The following is a 14,073-nucleotide window of genomic DNA, read 5'->3' as shown; positions in this document are numbered from 1 at the left end:
GTAGATCTACTTATTTCTTACAATTATGACTTCAGCATGTGCATTTTTAAACATTGAAACAGAAAACAAAGCATAATATTTAAATTACATTTTTTGTAAAATATAGGTACAATTCTCCCGTCTGGAAAAAAAATGTAAGTCTAAACGGGGGGGGGGGGGGAAGCCGAAATCCCGTTGGGATCCCGCGGGTGATGGCAACTTTATCATCAAATAACTCAACATTTTTTTTCCAATTATATGTATGTACTCATTGTCCCCTACAAATATGCAAAATTTCATTACAATTGTTCAATAAATAAAAAAATAAGTTTGCAAACAATCTGGATTTGCAAACTTAATATGGATACTGTAAGTTGCTTGTTATAAACCAGGTTTGGGAACGTGTTGTAAGCATATCGTGTTGCCGGTATCGGCTGTCGTGTTAGTAATCTATATTGACATGTATTTGTTTGGTTTTTAACTAATGTTATGACAAATGCTGCTTTTAAGCTCTCGACTCAAAGGAGGTAGATTACTCGTGATTGAGTATGCGCTGAAGTGTACAGCGGTTATGGCGCTTGTCCCAATATAAGCTATAGAGGCTTGTTACACACCAGGTGTGGGAACGTGTTGTAACATATCGTGTTACCGGTATCGGCTGTCGTGTTAGTAATCTATATTGACATGTATTTGTTTGGTTTTCAACTAATGCTTTGTTTAAGCCATTGACTACAAAAATGGATGTTACCCATGAATAACATGAACATCGGTTATAGCGCTTTCCTTATTTGAAAGCAACATTTGCTTGTTACCCACCAGGTGTGGGAACGTGTATGCAAACGCGATGCGACGTGCCGGTATCGGCTGTCGTGTTAGTATATATATTGCAATATATTTGTTTGGTTTTCGAATGTGAATACTTATAATGATTTTTATGGGGATTAAAGGGTGGCTTTGAGTTATTCCTTAACCAGTGAGGATAATGTGCCAGCCAATGCGTTCCAAGTGCTTTATATTTGACATCTATTATCCAAACTGCTCAGTCACCAAGTCCTATTGTAAATGATTTTTATAGTATAAAGTGTTATCATGCTATGTTCTTATTTAGTTAAAAATGTGTTAAAGGCTGTTAAAAAAAAACTGAGCAAACCTTCGAAAAGAAAAAGAGCCAATCTCGGTAGCTGTATCGAAAAACAATTTTACTGTTTGTACCAAGAAAATAATTTGTATTATCAAAAGACAATGTGTGCTCAGTAACTTTCATATGCTGTATATTTTAGAAAGTAATAAGCAGTTTAATTTAGGGAGATGTGCTATTATGATTATACAATCCTAATGAGAAAGTGTATTCAGTCCTCCATGACCGACCTGTTTCGGGATGTATCATGGGTGCTTATGACTGGTACATGAACTGTATTATTCCAAGTAGTTAATCGTGTAAGATATGGTCTAGGCTTAATGTTAAGAGATTCGGAATTTTTAGTTTTCTCTCTACTGTCAAAAACAGAAGGCTAAAAGATAAGGCGAATTGATAAACATTTATCATGCACCAACTTAAGAAAGCTTCCAATTGATGCTGTACAACATTGTGTGAGTAATATTAAATGTTATGGTTAACATTCATTGAGACCGGCGGCACTTTACATTGGGATTCCTGGCCGTTTGTTTAAGCGTCACGGACGATGGTCCAGTGAGTCTACGAATGATGGCTATGTTAAGGATTTTGTTGCTGGTAGTCTAAAGTGTTAATGCTTGTAACTGGTTATGTTAACATTAAGAAAAATTGTGTTTAATATTGTTTTTCATTTTGTATTGTTTGACGAATATTATGACCGTTGTTTTAAATTAGCCAGTATGTGCTTTGAAGCGGCCAGTAATAATACAACTGATTTTGCATGTCTGTTACATAGGTAATGGAGGGATTTAAGAGAACGCCTGTGTATACAACTATTATGCGCATATATTGTATTTTTTTTAGTGAATTTATTCCTCTTGGTTCACCTCATTTACTATCAGATCTGCATATATAATACGATTCCATTATATCCATTATCATTTAACGTATCGAATATTTTATGTACTTTTCAACATATAAATTTAGGATCTGGCACGAGTTGTCATATCATACCATATTTTATTAAACGAGTTCAGGAATTTTCTTAGTAAGCGAGTCTTTGGCGAGCTTCCTAACGAATTTCCTGGACGAGTTTAATAAAATATGGTATGATTTGACAACGAGTATCAGATCTTTTTTATCAAATGCTTTTAAATGAGCAAATGAAATTAATATTTACGCAAACATAATGATAAATCCCGAATGTTGTTTACATTTCTTGACGTCATTTGACATTTCAACGTCATTTCAGCAAAATAACAAAATGCGATTGGTCAATAAACAAAAAGTATGCCAATGAAAACGCTTAAAATCGTTGCATTACACATATGGATTATTTTGATAGATCATTATGGATTATTTTTATTGGAATGCATATGACAAGACACAAACGAGACTATATATGGGTCTTGGTTGACGAATAACTTTGCGAATGAAAAATTGTGCTAAAAACAATAAGTCCCCACTAAGTAATTAAAGTGTTAAAACTGTAACATATTCACAATGTAGTTTAAAAATAGAATTAAAAATTGCATTTATATCGTAGATGCAATTTTTAATTCTATTTTTATGTTTTCGATATATGTGTAAGTGATAAATATGCTATATTTTAAATACCACATTAATTAGGGTCAATTTTCTAAATTTGATTAACAGATTTTTTATAAATTAAAATAATACATTTTTAATTGAATAATTTATGCCGACTTGTAGAAAATACTAGTGATGCAAAATAAACATTTATTCACAAACATTCATTCATTACAAAGAAAAAAAAGTGTGCTTATAATATATTAACACATTGTATAAGAAAACAAGAAGGTGCGTGACTGTTGCTCATACGTTCGTGCAGATTTTAAAAACGAAGTCCATTTATAACGAGTATGTTTAAATTAATATTTAATTTAAACAAATTTAGTAATTGTAAAAATTGCGTTTCCCCTGACGCCTTAAGCAAAATGGTGACATGATCCGTAACTCTCCCCCCCCCCACCAGGCTTAAAACCCCTAAAATTCGATTATTGCAGTGCTTGAATTTCCTTGGTTAAATAAAAACGACTGACTCAGCATTCTGATACCGCAAATTTCGGCTTTAAAAAATCCTATCGAAATTAAGTATAGTCTGTCCATGTCTTTTCACTTCCAAATACTTATATGAATCGAAACGGAAAACTATATTTTACTGTTATGTGTTCAGAGTTTGGTAAATTTATGTTGTTAACAATACATTTTACCAAATCTAAGTTTGCTTTATGTCAATATAAAACTGCAACAAAAGCATGTTCAAGTACTCTGCCCTAGCGCAAATTTGACTTTTAACCAAATCCTGCGATAAGTCTGCTTAAGCACAACAATGACCAAATAAATAACTTCATGATAATTATCACAAAGGTTGTGAAAGGGTTTTGAATTAAACCCGAGGGGTGGGGGTGGTTACCGAGTCGAAATAAATTAGCATAGCATGTGTCATTATTTGATTGACATTTCCATCGATCAATAAAGATGTCCTGTTTACATTTGGATCGTATGATTACATTGGCGATTTGGAAACCGGTTGAGATCGTCATAAACTCTCATTTGAGCAGATTTAAATGCCGACGTTTATTTCCCAGGCGAAATGTGGCTCGCGTGTGTGCTAAATTACGGACGCAACAATACGATACACGTTTTTATATATTAAAACACACATTGCCAACTAAAATATACATTTTCAATCGCGAAATTGTAAGTGAACACACTACTGAATATATTGCAGAGTGTTCCTATATTGCTTTATTGAAAAACAATATACAGGTTGAGTATAATCGTTTAAGACGTAGTTTCCATTTCAAAAAATATATTTATATAAATAATTTTGGGAAGTTTACGTTAAAAAAAGTTAATGTTTTGTCCCCTATGGATCTCCACGGTGCTCCACGGTGCTAACCCGGAACTGTAGTACGTAGGACGATATTGCTGTCCACCTCCACCAACGTACCTTCAAAATGAAATGTGCGATGAAACCTGATTGCTTCATGTGCACAAAAATAACGGCAGATCGTCATTTTCAATTTAACTAAAACGATACACATATCTTGCTGTACCCGGTTCGGTTAAAATTAAAAGCAAAGCGCTGATACTTCAACTCATTAAACAATTAGCTCAAAATAAAATAGTGGACTTCATCATGCATCGCGTATTAATGGCAACGATAAGTGGATATGTGATACCAGGAGAAGATGGCAGAAAACATTTGCAACCAACACATTAAGCTTAAAGTTGTGTCAATTGGAATTTATAATGTCATGACCAAAAATAATAACATCATTGCCAGTGTGTTTTTTAATTATCAAGGGTCAATTTTTTGCTATGTTATACGAGGGAGTTGGAAACAAAAGAAATTAGAGAATATTAGAATATAAGGTGCAAAAAGATCAAGCATGTATTACTGTAATTATATATTCAATGTTGTTTCCGATTCAGTGTAGCGTAGATATCAGTTCATGGGGGCTGTTGCATTAAGAAATACATACACAAGTACAGAATATACAAATAAGAAACATTAAAAGGTCATAATTAGATTCATCCGTAATGCGTCGTAACTAAAGTAATATCATATGTCAGCAACCTTATAACAAACATAAAATGAATATATTTCTCTGTTTAAATTATTTCGTTGTATGATTAAACTCAATTTTCTGTCTGTGAGGTTCATTATGTACACTTTTCCCTAATTATGTTCATTTTTTTGCAATTACCATGTCTGAACATCAAAGCCCCTGCGGAATTAAATATTAATACTGTATAATAAACGTCTTACTACTCCCTTTGATGTGCATCATAGTGAATATTAGAACGCGGTACTGACAATTACTAAACGTATGTAAAAGGGTGTCGGATCAAAAGGGTTCGCAGGTTGTTTTCTTGCGAATATTTCAAGTGATCAGAAATATATTTTTTTAATCTCTAGTGCATACAAGTCAGTTGTTTGCGTAGCTTGTAGCGATTTTATAAAGATGCTAAAAATAATATTTTAACATGTCTGAAATTGGTGCCAAACTTTAACTTTGTCTGAAGCACTACCTTACACACGAATGCTGTTTACATCTAATGTTGTGTCAAAAACAAACTTATTATGTTGTATTTCGAATTGTCATAAGCAGCATAATGTACTAGTTGAATTTCTCAAGACAAAATGTTTTAAAAGTTTGAAATCAAAACCACCACTTACCACTGTGTTTACTGAAATCAAAACCACCACTTACCACTGTGTTTACTGAAATCAAAACCACCACTTACCACTGTGTTTACTGAAATCAAAACCACCAATGACCACTGTGTTTACTGAAATCAAAACCACCACTGACCACTGTGTTTACATTCAGTCAAGTGATTCTACACCCTGGTGATTTGATGAACCTGTCATACTACCGGAAGCGAGTTTTGTGTTAATTGTTTTTGATCATCAATTCAAAAAAATGATTACAGCCTTCAAACTATTTTCTTGAACGGTCTGTTAATTGTACTTAATGCGAATTATCATCTTAAGATTATCAAATTATGATTTTCAATTAAGACTATCGACCAGTGCATTAATACGCTTGTTAAACTCTTGAAATCAACAAAACAATATTGCAAACACGAGCAATTACAACATACATAATATTTTCATTGACTATGTGCACAGCGTGAATTTATCCATCAATTGGGAAAACCATCTCATAAACGGTTTAACGGTATGCCTAATCGATCATGAAATACATTCATTCAAAACATGACAAAGTATGTTTGGTATAAAGAACACAGAAAACGTGTGTTTGTTTGTTTTTTCAACTGATATAAATGTACATGTATGCATTGTAAATAAAACCAATTGTAACATAACACTGTATCCACCTTAGTATGATTTCATCCACCATAGTATGCACTATTACTTACAGATAGTATTTTGTTCATGTATTTATTGTAGTGCAAGCCCCCTCGAATAAGGGCTCACTATGAGACACATTAATTACACTACCGATGAACATCTTTACTCCAGATATCTAGCCTTAATGCATTGAGCTTGGCAAAAGATGCTATCCGTAACTTTCTAATCTGCTACCTAGAAAAACCGTCATAACATAATTAAAACAAAATACTGTTGCACAATCCATAGGCGGAGTTCTGATCTATATGACAATGAGATAGTACTCTGGGCAATTAAACGTACACTACTTACACAAACTAAAAATACACATAGGTCGACACATTGTCAAGTAGTTGTATCTTGTCTGATGTTACGTTCTCTGAAATGTCCTCTGATATTCTACACAAACTTTAAAAAAATGTTAATGGGCACAAAACAACAGTCCGTAAAAAATAGATTGGCTATAACGTACTACCAATGACATAAAAACAAATGATACTGATCAAATACATTTCATAAAGAACATATAGCACAAACTATCTACAAAGCTATATTAATAGGACAACACCAGCAATAAGAAAGTTCAGATAAGAAAGCAACTATATTGATATAATTTTGACGATTCAAAAACATTTGCACAATTAAAGCAAATATGTTTTGTAAAAGTCTTTATTACATGTGGAATGTAAACATGCGTCTGTTAAACCATACAAAAGGCAAAATAAATTTAATAAAAAATAAGGACAATTTATCTATTATGTCTCACACTTTTTTGAATTTTCCCTCTACGTAGTTATCAGTAGTTATCCGCATTGGATTTATAACGACGTCATATACATGTACGCCAGAGCAAAATAAATGTATCAGATACATTTATTAATTGATCTGTTAACACATATCGCTTAAGAAAACCATGTGCAGTGTGTTTTAATCTAAAATACTAAAATAAAACAACGACTTTCTGATCCCATTAATGTGGCATATTTATGTGCACTCATCGTTCAAATAATCATGAAAATATCTTAATATGACCTCTCAGAAAACGAAAATATGCGATAATATTTACATCACAAATATACTCGTACAGCTCTGCTTTTTTTAAAGATTTAAAAGAATTAAAAAAATGAATCTTGACCCTTTAAGGCGAAAATCTTGCAACTATTTTAGTAATAAACTGCTTTGTGTCGAGAATTCGGAATGAATACACTATCGGATTAATGCAGGTGTTGATCACAAAAAACAGTGGGACAACGGTTCCCGCTATTGTAAGTGCTACCGGTAAATTAGCGTACCGATGCGTTCCTATGAAGTAAAACAAGAAGGGTATGTAGCAAACAAAATAGCTGCCAATTATTATACTAATTGTAATCATTGCTTTAGATTTGTTGCGTTTACGTGCTACGATAGATCTGCTACACATGTTAAACGCGACAACAACAACAATAAGGTATATGAACGCAATGAGCACAACGGTCAGACAAGTAAAGGTAAACAGGAAAACTTGTACTTGGTCCATTTTTTCTCTAATTATTCTTCTATTATTCTCTTTGAAAATATACAAAAACGAAAACACCGAAACACTCGATGAAACGAGCCAAGCCATTATTATTGCGATCATTGTTGATTTGTTTGAAATATAATATAAAGGCCAAACAATTTTGATCATTACAATAATCGCGGAGCCCGTCATTGACAGAGAACTTGCTGTTATAGGAAAGACGTATACGGAGCTTAAAATCATTGTTGTCAGGCTTACTGCAGTATTATCTGGGAATTTTAAATCACTTATACTCATCATTTCGTCAAATTTAAATGTTACATTGAACGTTTGGTTTATAGCAAATGAAAAAAGAGGCCTTGAATCTGTGATAGCGTTGGCTATACCTGTGTTTGATTTATCAGTCAACGGACGACTTAAATGTGTGTTATTGTTATAGATATCTGTGTTTGAGTTATCAGTAAGTGATGAACTATGGTTTGAATAATGAAACTCATAGTCAAGTGGTAAACCAGAATCATTAGTATTGTATATGTCCGGGAAGAGATTCATAATGCGTTCGTGTAGTGTTCCATGGTCATCTCCAAACATCGATACGGTTGTTGTGCGTAGAGGAGACAAAATATTGCCTGTATTTGTCCCTGAAATATGTTCTGGTCCTACATTTTCTGGAAAGACAGATTCAGACAACCCCAGTGGAGATGTGTTATTTGGATTTAAAAGGCTTAAGCAGAACGTAGTTATAAGGCTCAAACTTGGAGTCCAAACATGTTGATTGTCAGTGCTTATAAAGTAAACGTAAGCAAAAATGATACACATTACAAGATCTGAGAATGACAAACAAAGCGAGAATCGTAGGAATGGCAATTTTTTCCTTTGGCTTCCACTTTTTTGGCTTTGAATGTGTTTCACAATAGCCAAAATAACAATACAATTCAGAATAATTCCAACTGGTACAACGATTTGTATTGCTAGTTTTGTAAGTAATGACGCATTTTGAAATGCTTCTATAATTAAAGCTTCATGTCTTGATATTTGCTTCATGAAAGGAAACACTGATTCAATTTCTTCATTGTTAAGAGCGCTCTTCATGAAAGGAAACACTGCTTCAATTTCTTCATTGTTTAGAGACCTTTCCATTGCTGTCAGGTATCCAAAAGCGTATCTAAAATCAACAGAGCAAAATCTTATATTTTTAAAGACCAACAACTCCATAGAAAACAAATTAATGCATTTTTGGTTGGGCATTCAGACGTTATATTCATGCTTAAGAACAATGAGTTGTCTCTCTCATTTCAATAAAATATATATATATAACTTCTAAATAATGTTACATTGATGATGCCATGGAGAAAAAAACGCAGTCCAAACAAATGTTTTTGTTTCGCTTCTCGCCGCAATTGGGATTTAAACACACGCATAAAACAGGTCTACTAAAGTGACATTGTTTACAGTCAAAATATCGACACGTTCTTTATATGAATATTTTAAAAAACAATTTTACCACCACTTTTACCACGTCTTATTGTTCGCGCCCGTTAAAAGTGTCTCTAATGACAACATTTTATTATTATGGAAATGAATATTTTATCGAGTGGTTCAACAAAAGACTCATACGTGTCGGGCAAGCATTGAATGCAAAGTTCTTAAAATATGTCATTTTGTTCAGGTATAATTGCATTATAATTGTCGATTCGCACGTTCAATAAAGATGACAATTTTAATATACATAGATGCCGTTTAAGGTTTCGGAAAATCAGGCCATACATGCTATAAACAGCGTGAGCCAGAATGCAATTTTAAGAAATTAAAAGACAACATGATCCACTTTTTCATAAAATAGCACAAAACATTATCATGGCTTACTCATATTTACATTGTCTGTTTACGTTATAGGAACATGGTTTGGAACAATTCAAAACACAAACTAACTTGTTCTAGATAGAGTTAAGGTTGCTAATTAATTATATACTTCATACTTATATTATGCGTAATATTGCATTTCCATTATCCATGTCTATCATTTTCGTATTGAAATAATTTGATTTTTATTTTTTTCTTTAACTTGTTGCTGTCTAGTTTTATCAAAAAATAATGTTCAGTATTTATGTAGCTCATGATAATATACCACATTAATTGAGGGTTTGCATGTTTACATGCCATCGCTTGTAAATATTTCTATCGAGTTGCTTATGTTATATGCAGTCTGTAAATACAAATGTATGTTTGTAATGATATAGCTTATATTTTCTATTTATCAACTGCAAAATTAATGCATACATTACCGCGCACTTTAACCCTGTGGATCATCTATACTTTTTTTCGATTTCAAATAGGTGGTCATAACAAAGGGATTCAACCAGTAGTCGGCGACATATTTACATCAGGATATTGAAAACGTAATTACACATGTATTTTCGTCAACCATCTATCCCCTTTTTTCGATTTCGCATAGATAGTTTTAATAATGGGAACTGTTAATTGTTTGGGGGCGTTTTGCTTATTCGGCCAAATAATGGTATTAATATTAAATCTTACATATGAAATATTAAATAATAATACATAACGAAAAAAAGTTAAAGCAAAACCGCCATGATAGAAGCACGCATGTGAAATATATATACAACTGTGAAATTAATACAGTCGTTTTCTATAATTATTTTCCAAAGTAATTATTATAAAAACCTTTCCCTTTAATTACTATAATAACCGATGGTGTTTAGTTGAGAAATAGAAGTTCACATGTATAACATATATACAACTGTAAAAGTCGACACAGACGTTTTCTTGAACTATTATTTTCCTTTAATAACCTATGGTTTTAAATTGAGAAATTTTTACAACATTTAGTGTCACATTGTTAAAATTTTAATGGATACTAAAATAATGTTCAATTATTGTACTGTACTTCTTAACATTACATTGTTGGCAATGATGAATATTTTTTTTCAAACGCATACATTATTATTGTTTACCATTAAAACATATGACAAAAAAATATTTGTTCATATATAAATGCATGGTCATATGTGTAGACTTAGAGCTTGTATAAGCTTGATTGCTGAAATAAAAAACAAGATTATGTGCCAGTTTTCAAATAAATAATGAATTAAAGCAAAGCTTACTTTTTCCTTGTGTATACTTTTGAGAATTTGAATATTTAAATGTTTAGTACGCCCCTGCTGATCAAAGCAAGGTAACATTCACTTTGATCAAATTATAGGTTACTGTTTTGTGAATGGTATTTATATTTAAAAAAGACATACAAAATCATAATCGATGCGTACATTTCAATGTAAATGTGGCAATATGTTATTAAAGAATCGTCTATTGATGACATAAACAATCTATATAAAATCGCAAATTATATTCAAATATGTAATGCAATTATCGTATATGTATTTGAATACTTTCAACTGACATTTTTGTTAAGTGTAAACTGAAGTTTGTTTTGTTTGAATATTTATATTTGATTATGTTTTTTTAAATATGAAGCATACAAAACAAGCTTTTTTCCTTAATAAGTTTTTATAATTTCACAATTTATACCTAAAGGGATCTTTTCACGCTTTGGTAAATTGACTAAAATTGAAAAAAGTTGTTTCAGATTCGCAAATTTTCGTGTTAGTTATGATATTTGTGAGGAAACAGTAATACTGAACATTTACCATGCTTTAATATAGCCATTATATGCATCTTTTGACGATTATAAAACCTAAAAATTATAAAGCGTTGCAACGCGAAACGATTGAATAATTTGGAGAGTTCTGTTTTTGTCGTTAAATTTTGTATAACTACGAAGATTGCTTATATAAGGTATAAAATACGTAAAGAATGTGTACTCGGCGGAATAGCTCAGTAGGCTAAAGCGTTTTTACTTCAGGACTCTGGCAGGACTCCAGGGGTTACTGGTTCGAAACCTGCTCCGGGCAATGTTCTTTTCCTTTTTTAATTTTATTCTTGATTTTTTACTGGAGCTTTTACGATCCAATGTTTACATTTATCAATATAAAGCATTTAATGAATAATGTTAAAAAATGCCAAAATCTGTGAAAAGGCCCCTTAAAGTATTGTTCTTTCATAATCCCATTGCCAGCACAAGAAACTATAATGAAATGTCACAAAACTATCAATGAAATATAATATTATAAAACCTTAAAGATATTATAAGTTACGTGTACTTACCCTTGAAGATTTGATTCAGGTGGATATACCAATCCTTCGCGAAATATTTCTTAATATTCTACCACGTTTCGGTATTATGACATAAAGTGTATCTCTTTAATCATGCTGCGTCCGTTATATAGCAAATTGAGAACGGTTTCTGATTGGTTGTTCATCATTGGATGTATATTATTAATCCTTTTAGTTAAGGAATTTGTCAAACCTTTACATACTCCAACGTCTTGAAGTTGCATATCTTTTTCCCCAACGTTAATTAGCTGAATCGTCATATTTGTATGGCTTTGAAAAGAGACGTATATTTTATTCATATCGAATTCTTCGTTAGCTTTGTGAAGCGATGGTATGCCTTTGATATAAAGTCGATGTATTAAAAAACACGCAGTGTATTAGCACTGTCACATGTTTCTTTCACGATTGATTCTGGCGACTTTCTACTTTTTGATGGCAAATTATTTGAACATTATCATATAATACTTCATTTTTTTTATAATTAAATGTGAATTTTTATTTTGTATTGAATACATTTGAGTCGATTTGAATCGAGTTATATAATGTTTAATTTCTTCATTTTTGAGCAATCTGACGCTCCACTGCGGAATTATTTATTTATTAACTATGGACTAAATGCATGAGAGTAAAGTGCACTCCTTGAGTAGCTTGTGCAGTGCGCATTTGCAAATCAGGGACGACAATTTCCGCTTTTATGCAAGGTTTTCGTTTAAATGAAGGCTTTTTGAACATAAAATTCAATAAAGTCGGTAAATATCGTCCCTTTGCGGACTGCACAGGCTAATCCAAGACGACTTTACACAAATGCATCAAGCCTTTTTTTCTCCAGATCGAGGCTCAAACTACCAAACAATTCCGAAGTGATGAGTAATAGCCAGTCCGTCAAACAGATTATTGTAGGTGTCGTTCCATACATCCCCCCATCCGTTAAATTACAGACCATGTTCATAGGGAGGAATGGTTCTTAGATCGATGTTAATAATTAAAAGGAGTTTAGTTAGCAGCCGGTACATTCACATTTGATAAACATAGTATACATGACATTGCAAACAGGGGATTTCCTTTAAATTATCCTGACGACCATAAAACACTCATCAATAATTTGCGTTTAGTTTATTTTCACGCCAACGGTCTTTCAATGCATGCAGCATGTTAATTAGCATCGGATTAGCACTGCTAGTCGTAGAAAAAGGGCTAATATATGGGAAAAAATAGTTTCAAAGTGTTTTCAGTTCAAATTATGGCCTAGTCGTAACTTACACAACACACGTTCGAAACAACAGGTAGTTTATTAGTTTTGAATATACATTGTACGTTGTCGTTTTGCCATAAAATACATGCAAAAGTTTTCAAAGAACATGATAATTGTTCAACCAAGGTATATTTTAGCGACCAGTGAGTTTAGTTTTGCCTAATTTTTAAGTAGCTCATTTTTTTCATAATTTATAACAACACAGCATTTAAGGAACATACGACAGATTTTACAATCAAGCCAAACATGCACATGCTAACCAAAGAAATAAATCCATATAATAATACTGAGTGACCAGCATTTGATGATGTTTCAAAGACAAAATTGATGTGTTTATGTTTTATGAACGTTTATTGTTCAAACATTCTATAACTGATATCCTATTTACGTCTGGACGAACCATTGTTGAAAACAAAATAACATAAATTACGTGGAACTCCATATTGTGCAACGGGAGAGATGCGATATCTATATGATTATGCTGATGTGAATCGATAAGTTTGTCTAGCGATATTTATATGGTTATGCTGATGTGAATCGATTAGTTTGTCTAGCGATATCTACATGATTATGCTGATGTGAATCGATTAGTTTGATCTAGCGATATCTATATGATTATGCTGATGTGAATCGATTTGTTTGTCTAGCGATATCTACATGATTATGCTGATGTGAATCGATTAGTTTGTCTAGCGATATCTATATGATTATGCTGATGTGAATCGATTAGTTTGTCTAAATGGACGATACTTTTAATAGTTTTTACGCCCCAATGTAGCACATGCGCCAGTTCAGGTTTAAAATAAAAAGATGAAGTGTGAAACTAAACCAGTTTTCTAGTTTACGATCAAGGAAACGCAGTAGAAATTTATATGCTCAATATGTTGCGATGTTGCTTTTCCCGTTTTTTAATCACTTATGGCCAGATATTTGTATTTGAATTTTGTCTGGCTTTCTTATGGGAAATAGCACAGATGGTTAGCGTGTGGCTATAGTATAAGATGTAGTTCGTGCAATTCGCTGCATAATTGATACAAAAGTGGTGAAGCAATGACTGTTGAAAGCGATGCATCCTGGTTTCGGATAATTGTTTAGTTGAAAACCTTTTTTATTATATAATTTTTAGTAATTCCAAATGGTGTTTCAAC

Source organism: Dreissena polymorpha, chromosome 6, assembly GCF_020536995.1.
Source record: "Dreissena polymorpha isolate Duluth1 chromosome 6, UMN_Dpol_1.0, whole genome shotgun sequence".
Taxonomy (NCBI): domain Eukaryota; kingdom Metazoa; phylum Mollusca; class Bivalvia; order Myida; family Dreissenidae; genus Dreissena; species Dreissena polymorpha.
The sequence above is the reverse complement of the archived record's forward strand: the minus strand, read 5'-3'. Positions refer to the sequence as shown.